Raw genomic sequence first — 20180 nt, 5'->3', positions numbered from 1 at the left:
ACTCCCCAACTTTATAACTCACCCTAGTAACTGTCATCAAATTCTATTTTCCTACATGTGTGTGTGTGTGTGTGTACATACACGTGTGTGCACAGACACACACACCAGGCCTGGTATTGTCACTCATACATGAAACAACTCTGTTGATCCTTTTTGCCAATGAGATGAAACCCAGGAACCCAAGCATTACAGCTCCACCTCTTCAATCTAGCTCATTTGCCTCTGAAGCTTGAACTTAGACCCTCTCCAACTGGGGGCTGAATCTAGTGATAAAGGGAAATTTGTATTTCCCAAATATGTCATACTTTACTGGCATTATCATCTCTGCACTTTGTGTTTGTTTGTTTTTTTCTGCCTGTAATGTAATGTTCCTATTTTCTCACATGGAAAAACAAACACAGAAGAAAAAAAAATCTCATCTTAGTTAGGTTAGGGCATTATCTTTTGGGCAATGTTTTCTAAGACTAGGATGTTTCCCTCCCCTTTTTTAAATGCATCTTGTAAGATGTTAAGATGGCGGAGAAGCATGGAGACCCTGAGCTTCTCTCGTCGGTGAAATGTAGGTAGATCAGCACCAAGCCATTTTGAACACCTAGGAAATCGATCTAAGGATTAACCCAATTATCTGCATAACTGGAGCCACAGAACTCAGCAGGTATGTGGTGCAAAGAGGTGCACTGGGGGAGAGAAAAGCCACAGAGGGTAGAAAGCCTCTTTTGCAGAGAGAAGACAGAAAAAGGGGGGTGGGGAGTACGGCACATTGAGTGAGCACAGGAAAAGCACTTCCCCTGAAAGTAGCTGGAGAGAAACAGAAAGTGAAAACACTCACAGGGGACTGAACAAGAAATCTGTTCCTCAAAAGCAATGATGGGGAGAAAGGAGAGTTTTTCAACACCATTAGAACTCTATAAACAGGGAAGCGCAGAGTCAGAAATTCTGGAGCTCAGTGCCTGACAGTGTTGTGGCAACGAAGTAGGGCAAATCCCCAGGAGCAGGCAGCAGGGTCTGAGGGATCCGTGTGCCACACAGGGAGAAGTGGTTCCCCTGTTTGGAGTGCACTTGGGAGAGGCCATATGGCCTCTCCACAGGCAAAGGTCCCAGTGGACCCCAGAGAGCAGCCACATTTGCTAGTATTGGAACAAAGGCGCCAGAGTGCAGTGAAACCTGGCGCTGGCTGTGTGTAGTGGTTTGACATAATCTCTGAACCTACGCTGCTGTGTGAATGCATGAATGTTTTCTGGGACAAGCTAGCACCCACTCAGAGACCCTCTCTCAGAGAAACAGAGTGGGTCCAAGCCACAGAGGTCTCTGAAGTGCGGGGCTTTGAAACACAAACCCACCTGAGATAAAACTCTGAAAGGAGGTGCCGCCTGACAGGCTGATGGCTTGGACACAGGGTAGAGGTGGGGAGTGGACAGAGGCCTGAGACAAAGGGCGGGTTCTTGACTGCGGGTCCGTGAGACTGTGAAGTTCCTGTGCCAGACACTAAGGAGCTGGGTGAGGCCATTTCCACCTCTCTCGTGCATGTGCATGCACGCGCGCAAGCTCATCCCCTAGATGATCAGCACAAGTCACTCCATCTGCTTAGTGTACAGACTATAGAAGGCTTCATAGTTTCAGTTCTAGGGAAAACTGGACATAACTTCATTTGGGTTTCATTCTGTTTGCTGGTTCATATATTGGCTCATTTTCTTTGCTTCTGTTTTTGCTTAAATTGTTTTCTTTTTTTTTTTCTTTTAAATTTTCTTTCTTGCTTTTCTTCCTCATTCTTGGATACTGAAGGAGAAAAAATATTTTTATTTTCATATATTTTACTTTCTTATTTTTTAATTTTTAATTTTATTTCATTTTATTTCATTTTATTCTATTTTATTATATGATTTTTTTTTAATTTTTAAGTATTTTTTCTTACTTTATTTTATCTTTTCCTTTTCTGTGTTCTGTCTAGCTTCCTTCAACAAGCAGACCAAAAATGCACCAAGGATCTAGCTTCCTTTATTTGATTTTTTGTTTTCTTTTTAATTTTTTAATTTTAATTTTTTATTTTATTATTATTTTTTCTTCCTACAAAATGACAAAATGAAGGAATTTAACCCCCAAAAAAGGAACAGGAAGAAATCACAGCCAGGGGCTTAATCAACACAGATACAATCAAGATGTCTGAACTAGAATTTAGAACCACAATAATAAGAATGCTAGTCGGGGTAGGAAAAAAGCATAGGATCCCTTTCTATGGAGATAAAAGAAAATCTAGTCAGGACAAAATTAAAAATGCTATAACCAAGATGAAATCTCGAATGTATGCCACAACCCCAAGGATGAATGAAGCAGACCCGTGAATCAGCGATTTAGAAAACAAACTTACGGAGAATGGAGCTGTAAAAAAGAGGGAAACATTAAAGAGGTTAGAGTGGTAGAGAGCCAAAGCATAAGAGACTCTTAAAAACTGAGAACAAACTGAGGGTTGATGGGGGGTGGGAGGGAGAGGAGGGTGGATGATGGGTATTGAGGAGGGCACCTTTTGGGATGAGCACTGGGTGTTGTATGGAAACCAATTTGACAATAAACTTCATATATTGAAAAAAAAGAGGGAAAGAAAAGCAAAAGATCATGATGTGAGACTTAGAGTACTCAGTGACTTATTAAAAAGAACATCTGAATCATAGAAGTCCCAGAAGATGAAGAGAGAGAGAAAAAAGGGCAGAAGGTTAGTGTGAGCAAATTATAGTGGAAAACTTTCCTATCCAGTGGAAGGACACAGACATGAAAATCCAAGAGCACAGAGAACTCCATTTAGATTCAACAAACACTGACCATGAATAAGGCATATCTTAGTCAAATTCAGAAAATACACAGATAAGGCAAGAATACTGAAAGCAGCAAGGGAAATTAAAAAGTCCTTAACCTTGAAAAGACAGATCAGGTTCACAGCAGACCTATCCACAGCAACTTGGCAGGCCAGAAAGGAATGTCAGGATACAAATAAATGTACTGAATCAGAAAAATATGCAGCCAAGAATTCATTATCCAGCAAGGCAGTTATTCAAAATAGAAAAAGAGATGAAGAGTTTTCCAGACACACAAAAACTATAGGAGTTTGGGAACACTAAGCAAGCCCTCCAAGAAATTTAAAACGGGGACATTTGATCAGTAAAAAGACAAAGCAAAACAAAAAAGAACAAAAACAACAAAGACTAGAAAGGACCAGAGAACATCACCAGAAACACCAATTCAACAGACAACACAATGGCACTAAAATCATATATTTCAGTATTCACTCTAAATGTCAATGAACTAGATCCTAATAAAAAGATATATGGTATCAGAATGAATAAGAAAACAAGACTCATCTATATGCTGCTTACAAGAGACTCATATTAGACCTCAAAACAGCTGCAAATTGTAAGTAAGTGGATGGAGAAACATCTATCATGCTAATGGTCATCAAAAGAAAGGGGGAGTAGCCATATTTATGTCAAACAAACTAGATTTTAAAATAAATACTGTAACAAGAGATGAAGAAGGGTGTTATATCATAATTAAGGGGTCTATCTGCCAAGATCTAACAATTGCAAATATTAATGCCCCAATATGAAAGAACCCAAATATAGAAATCAATTAATCGTAAATGTAAAGAAACTCATTTCTAATAATATCATGATAGTAGGAGACTTCAACACCCCACTTACAGCAACAGACAGATCATCTAAGCCGAAAATCAATAAGGTAGCAATGGCTTTGAATGACACACTGGACCAGATCGACTCAACAGATATATTCAGAATGTTTCATCCCAAAGCAACAGAATACACATTCTTCTCAAGTGCACATGGGACATTCTCCAGAATAGATCACATAATGGGACACAAATCAGCCCTCAACAAGGACAAAAAGATCGAGATCGTGCCTTGCATATTTTAAGACCACAACACTATTAAACTCAAAATCAACCACAGGAAAAAGTTTGGAAAGATCATGAATGCTTGGATATTAAAGAACATCCTATTAAAGAATGAATGAGTCAACCAAGAAATTAAAGAGAAAATTAAAAAGTACATGGAAAACAGTGAAAATGAAAACACAACATCCCCAAACCTCTGGGATGAAGCAAGGGCTGTCATAAGAGGGAAATTATAGCAATCCAAGCCTTCCTAAAGGAAGAAAGGTCTCAAATACACAATCTAAGAGTACACCTAAAAGAGCTGGAAAAAGAACAGCAAACAAAGTCCAAAAACAGAAGAGGGGAAATAATAAAGATTGGAGCAAAAATCAATGATATCTAAAAAGAAACAGAAAACAAAATAAACAAGCAAAAAAAAAATAGGAGCTGGATTTTTAAAGAATTAACAAACCTGATAAACCCCTAATCAGATTCATCAAAAAGAAAAAGGAAAGGACCCAAATAAAAAAAAATCACGAATGAAAAAGCAGATTACGAATTCCAACACTGCAGGAATACAAACAATTATAAGAGAATATTATGAGCAACTATATGCCAACAAATTGGGCAGTGTGAAAGAAAGTGACACATTCCCAGAGATATATAAACGACCAAAATGAAACAGGAAGAAATAGAAAATTTGAGAAGACCCATTGCCAGTAAAGAAATTGAATAATCAAAAATCTCCCAAAAAACAAGAGACCAGGGCCAGATTGCTCTCCAGGAGAATTCTACAAATATTTAAAGAAGACTTAACATCTATTCTTTTGAAGATGTTCCAAAAAAAAGAAAAAAAAAGAAAAAAGAATAGAAAAAAAAGAAAAGAAAATAGAAAGAAAGAAAGAAAGAAAGAAAGAAAGAAAGAAGAAAAAAAGAAAGAAGAGAAAGAAATGGAAAGAAAACTTCCAGACTCATTCTACAAGGCCAACATTACATTGATTCCAAAACCAGACAAATCCCCACAGAAAGGAGAGTTACAGACCAATTTCCCTAAAGAACATGTATGCAAAAATTCTCAACAAGATACTAGCAAACCAAATACAACATTTAAATAATTATTCACCACAATCAAGTGGGACTTATTCCTGGGATATAGGGCTGGTTCAAAATCCACAAATCAATGAATGTGATACATCACATAATAAAAGAAAGGATAAGAGCCACATGACCCTCTCAATAGGTGCTGAAAAAGCATTTGGCAAAATACAGCATCCTTTCTTTATAAAAACCCTAAAGAAAGTTGGGATAAAAAGATCATACCTCAAGATCATAAAGGCCATATATGAAAGACCCACTGCTAATAGCATCCTCAATGGGGAAAAACAGAGTTTTCCCCCTAAGGTCAGGAACATGACAAGGATGTCCACTCTCACCACTGTTATTCAACATAGTGTTGGAAGTCCTAGCCTCAGAAATAAGACAACACAAAGAAACAAAAGGCATGCAAAGTGGCAAGGAGGACATCAAATGTACACTCTTCACAGATGACATGATACTTTATGTGGAAAACCCAAAAGACTCCACCAAAAAGCTGCTGCAACTGATCTGTGAATTCAGGAAAGTTGCAGAATATAAAATCAATATACAGAAATCAGTTGCATTTCTATATATCAATAATGAAGCAGCAGAAAGAGAAATCAAGGAATTGATCCCATTTATAACTGCACCGAAAAACATAAAATACCTGGAATAAACCTAACGAAGAGGTGAAAAATCTATACACTGAAAAGTATACAAAGTTTATGAAAGTAATTGAAGACAGCACACACACATACAAATGGAAAAACATTCCATGTTCATGGATTGGAAGAACAAATGTTGTTAAAATGTTGATACTACCCAAAGCAATCTACTTATTCAATGCATCCCCAACCAAAATCGCACCAGCATTCTTCTCAAAGCTAGAACAAACAATCCTAACATTTGTATGGAACCAGAAAAGACCCTGGATAGTCAAAGCAATTCTGAAAAGGAAAACCAAAGCTGTAAGCATCATAATTCTGGACATTCAAGCTGTATTACGAATCTGTAATCATCAAGACAGTATGGTAGTAGCACAAGAACAGACACATAGATCAATGGAACACAACAGACAACCCAGAGATGGACCCACAAAAATGTATGGCCAACTAATCTTTGACAATGCAGTAAAGGATATCCAATGGAAAAACACCATCTCTTCAGCAAATGGTGGTAGGAAAGCTGGACAACATTCAGAAGAATGAATGGTGACCACCTTCTTACATCATACACAAAATAAACTCAAAATGGATGAAAGACCTAAATGTAAGGCAGAAAGCCATCAAAATCCTAGAGGAGAACACAGGCAACAACCTCTCCGACCTCAGCCACAGCAACTTCTTACTTGACATGTCTCTGGAGGCAAGGTAAACAAAAGCAAAATTTAACTATTAGGACCTCATCAAGATTAAAAGCTTCTGCACAGTGAAGGAAACAATCAGCAAAACTAAAAGGCAACTGGTGGAATGGGAAAAGAAATTTGCAAATGACATATCGGATAAAGGGTTAGTATCCAAAATCTATAAAGAACTTCTCAAACTCAACACCCAAAAAACAAATAATCCAGTGAAGAAATGGGAAAAAGACACGAATAGACACTTCTCCCAAGACATCTAGATGGCCAACCGACACATGAAAAAATGCTCAACATCACTCACCATCAGGGAAATCCAAATCAAAACCACAATGAGATACCACCTCACACCTGTCAGAATGGCTCACATTAACAAGTCAGGCAACAACAGATGTTGGCGAGGATGTGGAGAAAGAGGAGCCCTTTTGCACTGCTGGTGGGAATGCAAACTGGTGCAGCCACTCTGGAAAAAATATGGACGTTCTTCAAAAAATTAAGTATAGAACTGCACTATGACCCAGCAATTGCACTAATAGATATCTATCCAAAGGATATAGGAGTGCTGATTTGAAGGGGCATATGCACCCCAAAGTTTACAATGTCCATTGACAACAGACAAAGTATGGATATACCTCAAATGTCCATTGACTGATGAATGGATAAAAAAGATGTAGTGTATATATACCGTGGAATATTACTCAGCAATCAAAAAGAATGAGATCTTTCCATTTGCAACAACAATGGATGGAACTAGAGTGTATCATGCTAACTGAAATACGTCAGTCAGGTAAAGACAAATATATGATTTCTCTCACGTAGAATTTAAGATACAAAACAGATGAACATAAGGGAAGTGAAGCAAAAATAATATAAAAACAGAGAGGGAAACAAACGTAAGAGTCTCTTAAATACAGAGAACTAACTTAATACAGAGGGTTGCTGGAGGGCTGTTGTGTGGGGGGATGGGCTAAATGGGTGATGGGCAATAAGGAGGGTACTTATTGGGATGAGCAGTGGGTGTTACATGTAAGTGATGAATCACTAAATTCTATTCCTGAAATTATTATTGCACTATATGTTAACTAACTTGGATTTTTTTTTAAGAGCAAGAGATACATAGACATTTTTAAAAAGTCCATATTCTAGTTCAGTTCTGTTCAGTAGAAACAAAATGTGGACTATATTTGTAATTTTAAATGTTCTATTAGTCATATTTAACAAAAAGAAAAAATATATATAAATGCATCTTCTTGCCATTATGCTTAGCACACTGTATTGCAGGGGTTCAATTGCACCCTTGCTACCTACATATGTTTTTGCCTAGCTTACCACTGCGAGCTCTTTAAGGGAAGGGTAGCTCCGCTCATTTGTGTACCTCTAGAGCCTGGCACAGGACCAAACACGTAATTCAATCTCAGTAATTATTTAAAGAAGGAAGAAAGAGAAGGAGTTCAAGGAAGAGAGTGGGAAAATGAAAGCAGTGAGGGAAGGAAGGCATGAAAAAAGGATGGGTGTTACTTGTTTGTTTTTCGTGACAAGGTTTGTTTGAAATTCAAAATGCATTTTTCCTAAGAAACAGTATTACAATAGCTCAGCACTGGAATTAGACCACAAAATTTAGTTCACATAATTTAAAACTTGGTTCACAAAATGTTTTTTTAATAGTATAATTTATATATGATGTTGCGGTTATGTTTACATCATTAGCCATGTGAGAAAATAGGTCTTGAAAAATTGATTTATAAAAGCATTAAATACAACTTTGACCCTTAGGCAAATACGTTCTGAGCATGAAATGTCTGATTAACAGAAGGATATTTTGGAATGCACTTTGTTTATAATTTGCATTCAGTAAGGTAAACATAAAAGTGGCTCCTCATAGAAAAAAGAAGCTATTTGGGGCACTTGGGTGGCTCAGTGGGTTAGGCATCCGACTTCGGCTCAGGTCATGATCTCACGGTTCGTGAGTACAAGTCCCACACTAGGCTCTCTACTGTCGGCACAGAGCCCACTTTGGATCCTCTGTCTCCCTCTCTCTCTCTCTCCGCCCCTCATTTGCTCTATCTCTCTGTCAAAAATAAATAAATATTAAAAAGAGAGAAACTATTCAACTACATGTGAGCAACAGGATTGAGACTCATCACTGGTTTTAAACTTAAGATTGATAAAATGCTGTAAGGAGCCTTGAGAGAAATGATTAGGGTAGTATATACAAAGATGTTTCATTTTCACTAGGGAACATATTTCCTATTTATTGCAACATGTAATCATATGCTTTCTTGTTAACGTTTGGAAATAAACTTTGCCAACATGACAGAGTGATAAACCAATCACTTAGAGTTATCCTCTAAGGCTTTGTGGGTTTACAAGGTAGAATATACTTCTCAAATCCAGAGAAGGTAAAAACATAAAGAACAAAATATTTGAGTTGTTTGGATCACATTTCTTTTCCCTTCATGCTAGTGATATTGGGGCCTTGATAGATAGTTCTCTTTAAAATATATACAATATGGAATTAAGTATAATATATAATATGGAATTAATGTTCATGTTTATTACCGGTATCTGAGCCTGAGTAGCTATGTCGTTTTGGATAGCTTAAGATAGATAATTTAGCTTAAGATAGATAATTATCTATCTTGAGATAGATAATTCAGCATGTAAAACAGAGGATTTTAAAAAATTAATATTACGTATCTCACAATGTGAGACAGTGCTTGAATCTTTCCCAGCTAGTTCCAACATTAATTCTGGATAAAGATGATATAAAAATGAGAAAAAACCACTTCTCTCATGTGACAGGTGACAGTGCCCCAGTTTTTGCTGTCTGCCATCACAGTTGCTTCCAAGAAATTGAGAACCTAGCTATTTACAACAACAATCTTCACATTCACATAAGAGAAACATATCATGGGAGGAATCCTCAAATGTTTCTCCCGTGAAAGTTCCACATATAGTAACTATGGTCTTTTGCCCACGTTCATTATGTAAAGAGCAGGGAGCATAAATATCCTATATATGCATACCAATGTTAGGAAAAAAAAAGTAAAACAATCTTAAGACAATGGGTAGCAAGTACTGTGGTGTATCACTCAGGATTCCCGGTGATTCCCAGAGGACAGTTCTTGACATTTCTTTGTCCAATGATGATGGTAAAGGGAGCAGTGCAGTGGCCATGGCCTGAAAATGCCTGGGTGGTCAGAGCTTATGTCCCCAGGCAAATCACAAAGCCCAGCAGAGGCAGGAACAACAGGTGAAGAAATTTTGGATGGTAGAGTGAGGGAAGAGATCACAAACATCAGGGTGTAAGCTCCAAGAGGTGAGGGGTATAGTTCACCCAACTCATCTTCTATTTCTGTATACAGCCTAGGAGGGCAGAACCACCACAGTCCTGGGGCAGCTGTTCTCAGACTGAGCCAATACACAAAGCAAGTAGAGTCAACTGGTACAAGAGGTAAATAGTATCAGATGCTGGGATGAGCCTCCAAGAGACCACTCATCTTTGGGACTGAGAAACTCCTTTCACCAGCTACGGAGACCAATGACTGCTGACCTCCCTCAGTCTGGTTCCTAGCTAAAAATTGTCTTCAACTGAAGGAAGCTGCCTCAGCCAGGCCCTGCTCCTTCTCTGAAAGCAACCCACATGCAAGGGATGGCTGCCACATATGGAGGTCCACAGTCTGTGTCCACTCAACTCCATTGAGAAGGCATCTCTAAAGGCATACATCAGCTCAAGGGTTAATGGTGGGATTGTCTGAGAGCACGGTGGTGACTCCATGATAGTTCTACCTCTCTGTCTGCCCACCCTAATTTCTTCATTCTCCAACAAGCCACGTGTACTTCAACTCAGAGTCTGTTTCATGGGAAACCTGACCTATGAAGGGAAATGGTGGTTACTAACTGGCACCTGCATGATGGCGGATGAAACACTGTACATAGTCTTTTTTTTTTAATAGTTCAAGAGGTTTTATTGAGTACAGTGCAAGCTATAGCATGAAGAAGAAACAATCATTTAAAAACACCAGAGACCCTTACATACCAAAGGTTAAGAAAGAAATCAAGATTCCTGTTGAGCTGAGCTGTGCCTGGGATGAAGAATAGGACCATTCACTTCGATCCTTGGGTGCTTGGTATTTCCACTGGATGTAGTCAAAGATGCCTCACTATCTACTGATAGAGGCTCTCCAGCAGCTCCAGTGACTCCCCAGAGACAGACTGTGTATTCATTGATTGAAGAGCCCTTCTCTAGGGCATGAGTTCTCCTATTCTTATTGAAAATATCACTCCCAGTGAAACAGAGAACACCACAGTAATATTGATCCTTGGGTATCAACCTTGTATCGATTCTCCTGTATCGATACTCCTTTTCATCATTTTTACTGGGAAGCTAGAAAACACTCATGAACTTTGTTTTACCTTTTGACAGAGTACTTGTAATAAAATGGACCTTCTATAACTGCTCCATAACACAATGTAACAGCTTTGGCTGTTTGGTTGATTCAAAGGTAAAGCTTGGATGGGTCAGAAGGACATCCATATCATCAATGAACTCTTCACCTCTTCTGAAACTGCCACAGACTCTTATAACATATTCAGGATCCACTTTTTTTTTTTCTTGAGAGAGAGTGCAAGCAGGCAAAGGATAGACACACACACGCGTGCGCACACACACACACACACACACACACACACACACAGAGAGAGAGAGAGAGAGAGAGAGAGACAGAGAGACAGAGACAGAGACAGAGAGACAGAGAGAGACAGAGAATCCCAAGCAGGTTCTGCACTGTCAGCGCACTCACAAGCCATGAGATCATGACCTGAGCCAAAATCAAGTGTCAGATGCTTAACCGACTGAGCCACCCAGGCACCCCTCAGAATCCACTTCTTAAACTTCAAGTACTACAATGTCTTGCGTTTGTAACATCTCTTCAGGATAAATTCTTTTCTCAAACTCCTCAAAATATTTCAGGCCAATTCACTGATCATGGTTCAACTAATTTTCATTTTTTTTTTCCGAGACCTTCTAATGTTTAAATTCTTTCATCTATAAACTTCCTTGCAGCAGATGGACCAATGCCACCAACCCGAGTCAGTAAATTGATAGATGAACTCGTATCATCCTACTGAATCTTCTCCAGCTTTTACAATTTTTCAGTCACTAAAAGGTATCAATCTTGTCAGCAATTTTTGTTACTACTTCAGGCAATTTCTTAGCTTCTGCTCCACTCTTTACTTTGTACGGATATTTGCTTTCACAGATGCTACTTTTCGGTAAGCATTGTACTTATGGATGGCCTGGTTCACCTTCTTCTCAAAGTCTGCAAGTTCTGTGAGCATGTTGGTGACTCCCCCACTAAGCATCTCCTGTGGTGCCTTTCATTTGCTCATGGTGGCTTGCCCCAAGGACTACTGAGTGCTCAGAGCCAGGCACTGGTCCCCTCCACCAGGCTTGAAGGACTTGCGGAATTGGGGCAGGACCAACCCAGCTCTGGAAAAGCCAGAGTAACCTACTGAACAATGGCTGCCTCTAAACACTGTGCATATCCTTGTTATTGATCAAAATAGACAAGTATTAATGATAACACCACTGACTACCAATTTCTGCTTTTTATAAGGTCCAACTTTCTCTTTAAAAAAATGTTTTATTTTTGAGAGAGAGAGCACAAGTGGGCGAGGTGCAGAGAGAGAGGGGGACAGAGGATCTGAAGTGGGCTTTGCACTGACAGCAGCAAGCCCATGTGGGGTGTGAACTCATGAATTGCAAGATCATGACCTGAGTCAAAGTCAGCCACTCAACCGAGCCACCCAAGTGCCCCCAACTTTCTCCTTTTGCAGAAGAGACAATTAAGGCCTAGAAACAAAAATAATAATTTTTTAACCTCACCAAGTAAATTAGAGAACTAGAACTTTTTTTTTTCACTTGAAAACTTCTCTCAATAATGTTTTCTTGAATAGAGGTTCTCAAATCTAACTTTGCATCAGAATCACAGACCAGAGTTTTTGTTTGTTTGTTTGTTTTATTTGTGAGAGAGAGAGTGAGTGCATGTAAGCACAAAAGAGGGGAAGACAAAGAGAGAGAGAAAGAATCTTAAGCAGGTTCCCCACTCAGTGCAGAGCCTGATTCGGGGCTCCATTCCATGACCCCGGGATCACGACCTGAACCAAAATCGAGTTGGGCACACAACCAACTGAGCCACCCAGGTGCTCCCAGACCAGAGCTTTGTAGTTTGATTGTTATTTTGTTGTAATAAAGATTTCTAGGCCCACCCCAAACATACTGAATGGGAATCTGTTGTGAAGGTTCCCACCAGAGTTTATACTTTTTATAAGTTACAAATAGTTCTGATGATCAGATAAGTTTGGGAAATGTGATACAGAGAGACTATGCCTAGAGAGTTACAGTAGTTTTCTAGGGCTTTCTTGACAAAGCACCACATAGTAAGCAGCTTCAACATCAAAAATGTATTGTCTTGCAGTTCTGAGACCTAGAAGTTTGAGATGAAGAATTCTGCAAGGACTCCTCATGAGGGCTGTGAGGGAGAATCTCTTCCATACCTTTCCTCTAAGCTTCTAGAGGTTCGAAGGTACCGTCCCCTGCACATCTGTCTGTGTCCAAATATCCCTTTGTTATAAGGACACAGTCACAGTGCACCAGAAGCCAATCTTAGTCCAGTATAACTTCTTTTTTAAATAACTACATCTGCAGCAACCCCTTTTCCAAATAAGGTCAAATCCTGAGGTTTATATGAATTTCAGATAAGCAAAATTCACCCCATTACAGGAGTCTATAATTTACAACTACTCCTGCATAATTTGACTTAAAAAATAAAAATAAAAAAGCTAAGTAAGCAAGCTAAGGTAGAGGGAATTGGTGGGGAAAAGGATTCCCTCTGTTGTATTTGGTCTCTGATTTCAAGCTTCAGGTATATTCAACATGAGGTTGTGCACTAGAGGGCCAGGATCCCTCTTAGACTTCGGTGAATTTAATTCCTCTCCTCCACATCTTAGTAAGAACACCTCACCTCCTTTCATTATTGCATCCATTGTTATTGCCAGCACCATCAAAGAGGACCTCACCACGAATTCTGGTAAATCAGATTCCCAAAGGCAAATACGCAGTCACTTTGATCATTTGTCTCATGCTTGAAACTTTAACATTCTTTGATTTTCAATTTCATTATTTTAATTATTTTTTTTTTTCTTCAGCTTCCCCCAATAAACATAAACTAACATTTACTGATATCGCTGAGTGGTTAAGAAAGAACTGTACCAGGGGCGCCTGGGTGGCTCAGTCAGTTAAGTGCCCGAATTCAGCTCAGGTCATGATCTCACAGTTCGGCGGTTCGTGGGTTTGGGTCTCACGCCAGGCTCTGTGCTGATGGCTCAGAGCCTGGAGCCTGCTTCAGATTCTGGCTCTCCCTCTCTCTGCCCTCCCCCATTCGTACTCTCTTTCTCTCTCAAAAATAGACATAAAAAAAAAACTGTACCAATTAGTACAGGAATATGATATAATATCTAATTTTAATCTAATTTCAGTGATTTTATTAAATAAAGCAAAAGTTTAGGACCAAGAAATATTTGTGCAGTTGCAGAACTGATATAAGTGATTACTAAGGTTACAACATTGCTTTAAATAACTTCTGGATTTTTTTTTCTCCTACTTTTCTAGACTGTTTATCTGAATGTCACATAAGATAAGATCAATTTTCATTGCCTCCTAGACATGGTCTAATACAAGGGGATGGCATCAATCTGAGGAAGATAATCAATACACTGACATTTTCCAAGAGTGATGTTTTGTAGAAATTTAGGACGTAAATAAACAAATCCTAACATGTAGTAGCACCTCTATAATTTAAGAATATTTTTTTCTAAGGAATCCCCAAAGAGTTAATTTCAATTAGTGGCATACTAGAAAACTAAACATTGCTGAAGACCTTTCAAGACTTCTGTGGAAGGAAATCACTAGCTTATTTTCTCCATCTTGAAGGCAAGTATCTAAACTTGTGTTAGAAAAAAAAAGGTTAAACTAAAGGAGAATTTAAAAAACAAGTCATTTGTTCTATTAATAGTTCTATACAGAAATTTTGCATTCTTGTGTGCACAGAAGTCAGATTGACAAAGATCACTGTAGACTTCTTAAGAAATAGATTTTCAACAATTTATTTCAACACTGCGATAAATCTTTCCCATCCTGTCGATAAAAGGAAAAAACAATCCCTTTTGGGATTTGTCTGTTTGGTCCTCAACTGGACAGTTCAGCTTGTCTATAGACTGTCAGGGCAGCGCCTGTTTTTTTTAATCTAATTTTGCAGAATTCGTGCACAGTGGTGAGAAGAAAGAAGCTAACCCTGACTAGCTTTTCTGAGAATCAGAGGTCCCTCATCTCCTGTGACCTCTAAGTGGAAGAGAGGCTGGAAGGAACAACAACATTCAGAAGCCAATACTATGACTGTTACCGCTTCTGATTTTTATCACCATCTCTATCCATTCTAAACACATTCCTACTCTTTTCCCATAAAAACTCAAGTGTATGGAGTCATGAGGTTAAAAAAAAGTAATCAAACTAAAGAATATTTTTCTCTGTCCTTCTCTACTTGAAAAGAACACTTGGTTTGTGTGTGTGTAGCAGAGCAGGTAAAGTGGACTTCCTTTATCTATTCGGCTTTTTGGGGGACAGTGACAGTTTTTGTCATTGCATTGTATGCTCTTTGGGCTTCTGTTTCACATTTACAAATTTCTTCAAGGGTCTGAATACCCTGGGGTGTCAGAGGAACTGACATTACTGCTTACTGAGTCTGTTGGCTTTTTTTTTTTTTTTTAATTTTTTTTTTCAACGTTAATTTATTTTTGGGACAGAGAGAGACAGAGCATGAACGGGGGAGGGGCAGAGAGAGAGGGAGACACAGAATCGGAAACAGGCTCCAGGCTCTGAGCCATCAGCCCAGAGCCTGACGCGGGGCTCGAACTCACGGACCGCGAGATCGTGACCTGGCTGAAGTCGGACGCTTAACCGACTGCGCCACCCAGGCGCCCCCGAGTCTGTTGGCTTTTAAATGTTTTCACCTGATGCCTCTGAAATCCTTCCAGAAGCCTTCTTTATCCATTTAGCAAATCTGGTTATGGTTATTTGGTGCAGATGCAGGCAGGCTCTGCAGACATCTGAAGGAGCCCATGATGAACTGTTTATTCCCAGAAAATGCAGATGTGGGAAATAAGTAAAGCTGTATTTAGGGAAAACTTCCAAAATCGAAGGACTGTATAAGCCTTTAAGCCCTAATCTGGTAGCCAGGAGTAGTATAAGGGTAGAAGCTGACAGAAGAGCTCTTCCTTCTTGCAGGAAATATCACATCTTCTTTCACATTTATTCCAGTAATTATTTGACTGTACTGTGCAAGCCAGGCAGAAGCCCTCAGATCACCAGAAACCTTACTCCTTCATTGTGCTCACCTTCTCAGAGCTCTCAGAGCAAAGAATAGCAATGGATCCGCTTATGAGACCATGACTCAGGCCAGACTGCATTTGCACTGGCAGATCAATTAGCAGTGGCAAAGGCTTCCTAGGTCTGGCCTGAGGACCCCCTGTGACCTAGAGAATCATACATTTCCATAGACAATAAGGAGGAGAATGGGAAATGAGCATCCTTAAATAAGGTCGTCACAGCACTGGTGAAATGGTAGTGGGTCATCCTAAAAGGCATTGAGTGTAGAAACTGGATAATAGGAGCAGTGGGAGAGAAATTAGTAAGTAAAAGAGTGAATAGATAGGAGCAGCTACTCTCTCTTTCCACAACCTTCCCAGACTACATAGATAAAAGTATTCTGTTTCTTTATGGGCACCTGGGTGGCTCAGTCGGTTAAGTGTCTGACTTCAGCTCAGGTCATGATCTTGTGGTTCCTGAGTTCGAATCCCCCATCGGGCTCTGTGCTGACAGCTCAGATCCTGGAGCCTGCTTGAGATTCTTTGCCTCCCACTCTCTCTGCCCCTCCCCTGTTGGCGCTCTCTCTCTCTCGAAAATAAACATTAAAAAATGTAAAAAATAAGTATTCTATTTCTTTGGTAAACCTCAGATTGATAAACTAATTAAAATCAATCAACCATGACTGAGATATGGCAAGGCAAATACTATAATTTAAAAATACCAAATAATATTCTATATGAATATAACAAAATATTATTCCATACTTTTATAGATGTAAAATTCTGTACTTTCATAGACATAAATTAATCTTTATTTTTTTCATTGACTTTTTTCATTTTTAGTTCATTCTATGGGTCCAGTATACTCTCAGGTCCATTAAGTTTGACTGTCTAATTGTCATTCCTTATTGACACATTGAGCTGAAGAAGACAGTCTGGAAACAAAGACACAGCTTATATTTTGAACAAAATCTCAGCTCCAGTTACTATATAGATTTTCTTTCTTTTCTTTTTTTTTTTTTTTTTGCATTTATTTATTTTTGAGAGATAGAGACAGAGCACCATTGGGCAGGGGTGGGGGTCAGAGAGAGAGTGAGACAGACAGAATCAGAAGCAGGCTCCAGGCTCTCAACTGTCAGCACAGATCCCGATGCAGGGCTCGAAACCATGAACCATGAGATCATGATCTGAGCCAAAGTCCAATGCCCAACCGACTGAGCCACCCAGGCACCCTGAGATTTTCTTTCAAATTGGAAATCCAGAAGAAGTTGGGTTTAAAGCTCTCTGAATCTTTTTTTTTTTTGAAGGAAACTTTTTTTTTCCTTTTTCCAGCTTTATCGGGATATATCTGACATAACATTGTATAAATTTAAGGTGTACAAAGTGTTGAACTTGATACACTTATATATTACAAAATGATTACCATGGTAGCATTAGCTAACAACTCAATCACATCACATGTGATTACCTTTGTGTGTGTGTGTGTGGTGAGAATATTTATCTACTCTCTTAGAACCTTTCAAGTGTGTAGCAAATTTTATTAACTACGATCAGTATACATTAGGTCAACAGAATTATTCATTTACAACTGCAAATGTGTACACTTTGACCAACATATTCCCATTCCCAGGTCCCCAGGCTCTTTTAGCATTCTAGGAGTTTGGCCTTTTTTTATTTAAGTACATTTATTTTGAGACAGAGAGAGAAGGGGAGGGGCAGAGAGAGTGAGAAAGAGAGAGAATCCCAAGCAGACCCCAAACTGTTAGCAGAGAGCCTGATGTGGGGCTCAAACCCACAAACTATGAGATCATGACTTGAGTCAGATGCTTAACTGACTGAGCCACCCAGGCACCCCTATGAGTTAAGCCTTTTAAAATTCCAACTATAAGGAGAACATTTGTTATTTGTCTGACTTAACATACAATATTGTCCTCAAGATTCATCCATGCTGTTGTAAATGACAAAATTTCCTTGTTACTTATGGATAAATAATACTCCATTGCATGTATACATCACATTTTCTTTATCCCTTCATCCATTAAGAAACATTTATGTTGTTTCCATCTCTTGGCTATTGTGAATAATGCTATAAAAGGATATGGGACTGCAAATGTCCCTTTGAGATTCTGTTTTTGTGGCCTGCTGGATCATATGGAAGTTCTATTTTTATTTTTATTTTTTGAGTAATGTCCATACTGTTTTACACAGTGGCTACACCAATTTACATCCCCACCAATACTACCTAAGGGTCTGCTTCATATCCTTACCAACTCTTACTATCTCTTGTCTTTTAATGAGAGCCAATATAGCAAGAGGGAGATGATATCTCATTGTGGCTTTGTTTTGCATTTCCCTGATGATTAGTGCTGTTGAGCACCTTTTCATGTACCTGTTGGCCATCTGTAGGTCTTCTTTGGAAAAAATGTCTCTTCAGAGGCTCTGTCCCTTTAGTCAGAGTTTTGTTTTGTAATGAGTTGTATAAATTGATGTATTTTAGATATTAAACACTTGATCAGATAGATTGGTTTGTAGATATTTTCTCCCATTCTATAGGCTGCCTTTTCATTTTGTTGATTGTTTCTTCTGCCGCACAAAATCTTTTTAATTGGATATAGTCTCACTTATTAAGTTTTGCTTTTGGCATCATACTCAACAAACTGTGGCCAAGACCAATCTCAAGAAGTATTTTCCTCTGTTTTCTTCTAAGAATTTTACAGATTCAGGTCTCATTTAAGTCTTTAATCCCTTTCATATTAACTTTTGTGAGTGGTGTGAGATTAAACTGAAAGCAAAACCATTAGAAGAGTCAATCAATGTTGGAAAACATGTGCATGATGATCATATCCTGCTAGTTATGAAAATAAGATATTAAAATGCAAAAACTGAAATAACAGGCTATTCAAGAAGACATAAACAAGTCAGCACAAAAAATGGAGTTTTCATACAAAGGCCTATGACATATGCTAATTTTTGTACTAAAGACAATATTAAACATCACTGAGCAATTATAAGTAATTCAATAAATGGTTTATGATATTGTCACATTTGGAGTAAAATAAAATGCTGATTTCATATATGTATGTGTGTGTGTGTGTGTATACACACACACACACATTTTTATGTATATATGTAAACGTATGCATATACACATGTACGAGTAAAAGTAATGTCCTGATGGATTAAAGAACTACAAAAGTAGTAGAACTGGGGCGTGTGGGCGGTTCGTTCAGTTAAGTGTCTGAATTCGATTCAGATCATGATCTCACCATTTGTGAGTTCGAGCTTCGCCTCGGATTCTCTGCTGACAGCTCAGAGCCTGGAACCTGCTTCGGATTCTATTCTGTGTTTCCCTCTCTTTCTGCCCCTCCCCTGCTCATGCTCTGTCTCTCAAAAATAAACAAACATTGGGGCGCCTGGGTGGCGCAGTCGGTTAAGCGTCCGACTTCAGCCAGGTCACGATCTCGCGGTCCGTGAGTTCGAGCCCCGCGTCGGGCTCTGGGCTGATGGCTCAGAGCCTGGAGCCTGTTTCCGATTCTGTGTCTCCCTCTCTCTCTGCCCCTCCCCCGTTCATGCTCTATCTCTCTCTGTCCCAAAAATAAATAAACGTTGAAAAAAAAAAATTTCAAAAATAAAAAAAAAAATAAACATTAAAAAATTCAAAAAATAGAAAAGTAGTAGAATAAACTGTAAACTAATATTTTATGACCTTCTGAAGCCAGGCACATAGTCCAAGAATCATTAAGGGAAAGATTACCAGACATGATTATATAACATTAAAACAACAACAACAACCACAAAAACCAAAAAAACTCAGTACAACATTTAAATCTTCAAAAGTCAACATCATAATGTAAGAAATATTTGCAATACCTAAAAGATAAAAGGTTAAGGTCCTTTAAGTTAAAATCTCCACAATCCATCTCAGTATGATTGGCAAACCATGCTATGATTACAAAATAGAAAACAATATAATAAAGTGAGCAAATATATGAAAGGATAACTCATCTCACTAATAATCATTGGAAGAACATATTTTTCACAATCACCCAGTCAATAACAAAGATGTGTGTTTCGTGTGATGGAATGTGGATGCACATTCTTCTATGCCAGTGACTGGGGTGACTGGGCAAGTGGGTAATACCTGTAAGGTTTTTGAAGTGCATTACCGATGACTCACCAACCCCATTCAGTAATGCTCACTGGGGCGCCTGGGTGGCTCAGTTGGTTAAGCCTCCAACTTCAGCTCAGGTCATGTTCTCCCTGTTAGTGAGTCCAAGCCCTGCATCCGGCTCTGTCTGGAGCCCGCTTTGGATTCTGTGTCTCCCTCTCTGCCCCTCGTCCCACTTGTGCACACGCTCTCTCACTCTGTCTCTCAAAAGTAAATAAAGAAACTTTAAAAAATGCTCACTGAAACATTTAGAAATGAGAATGTGTGCACAACCT

General features: G+C 38.8%; 1 pseudogene; it reads right to left on the bottom strand.

The window, feature by feature from the left end:
* Nucleotides 1-10345: 10345 nt before the first annotated feature.
* On the bottom strand, nt 10346-11705 carry LOC112867993 (DNA polymerase beta pseudogene; annotated as a pseudogene).
* Nucleotides 11706-20180: the final 8475 nt, after the last annotated feature.

Source organism: Puma concolor, chromosome B4, assembly GCF_028749965.1.
Source record: "Puma concolor isolate L17-30 chromosome B4, mPumCon1.1.hap2, whole genome shotgun sequence".
Taxonomy (NCBI): domain Eukaryota; kingdom Metazoa; phylum Chordata; class Mammalia; order Carnivora; family Felidae; genus Puma; species Puma concolor.
The sequence above is the reverse complement of the archived record's forward strand: the minus strand, read 5'-3'. Positions and strand labels throughout refer to the sequence as shown.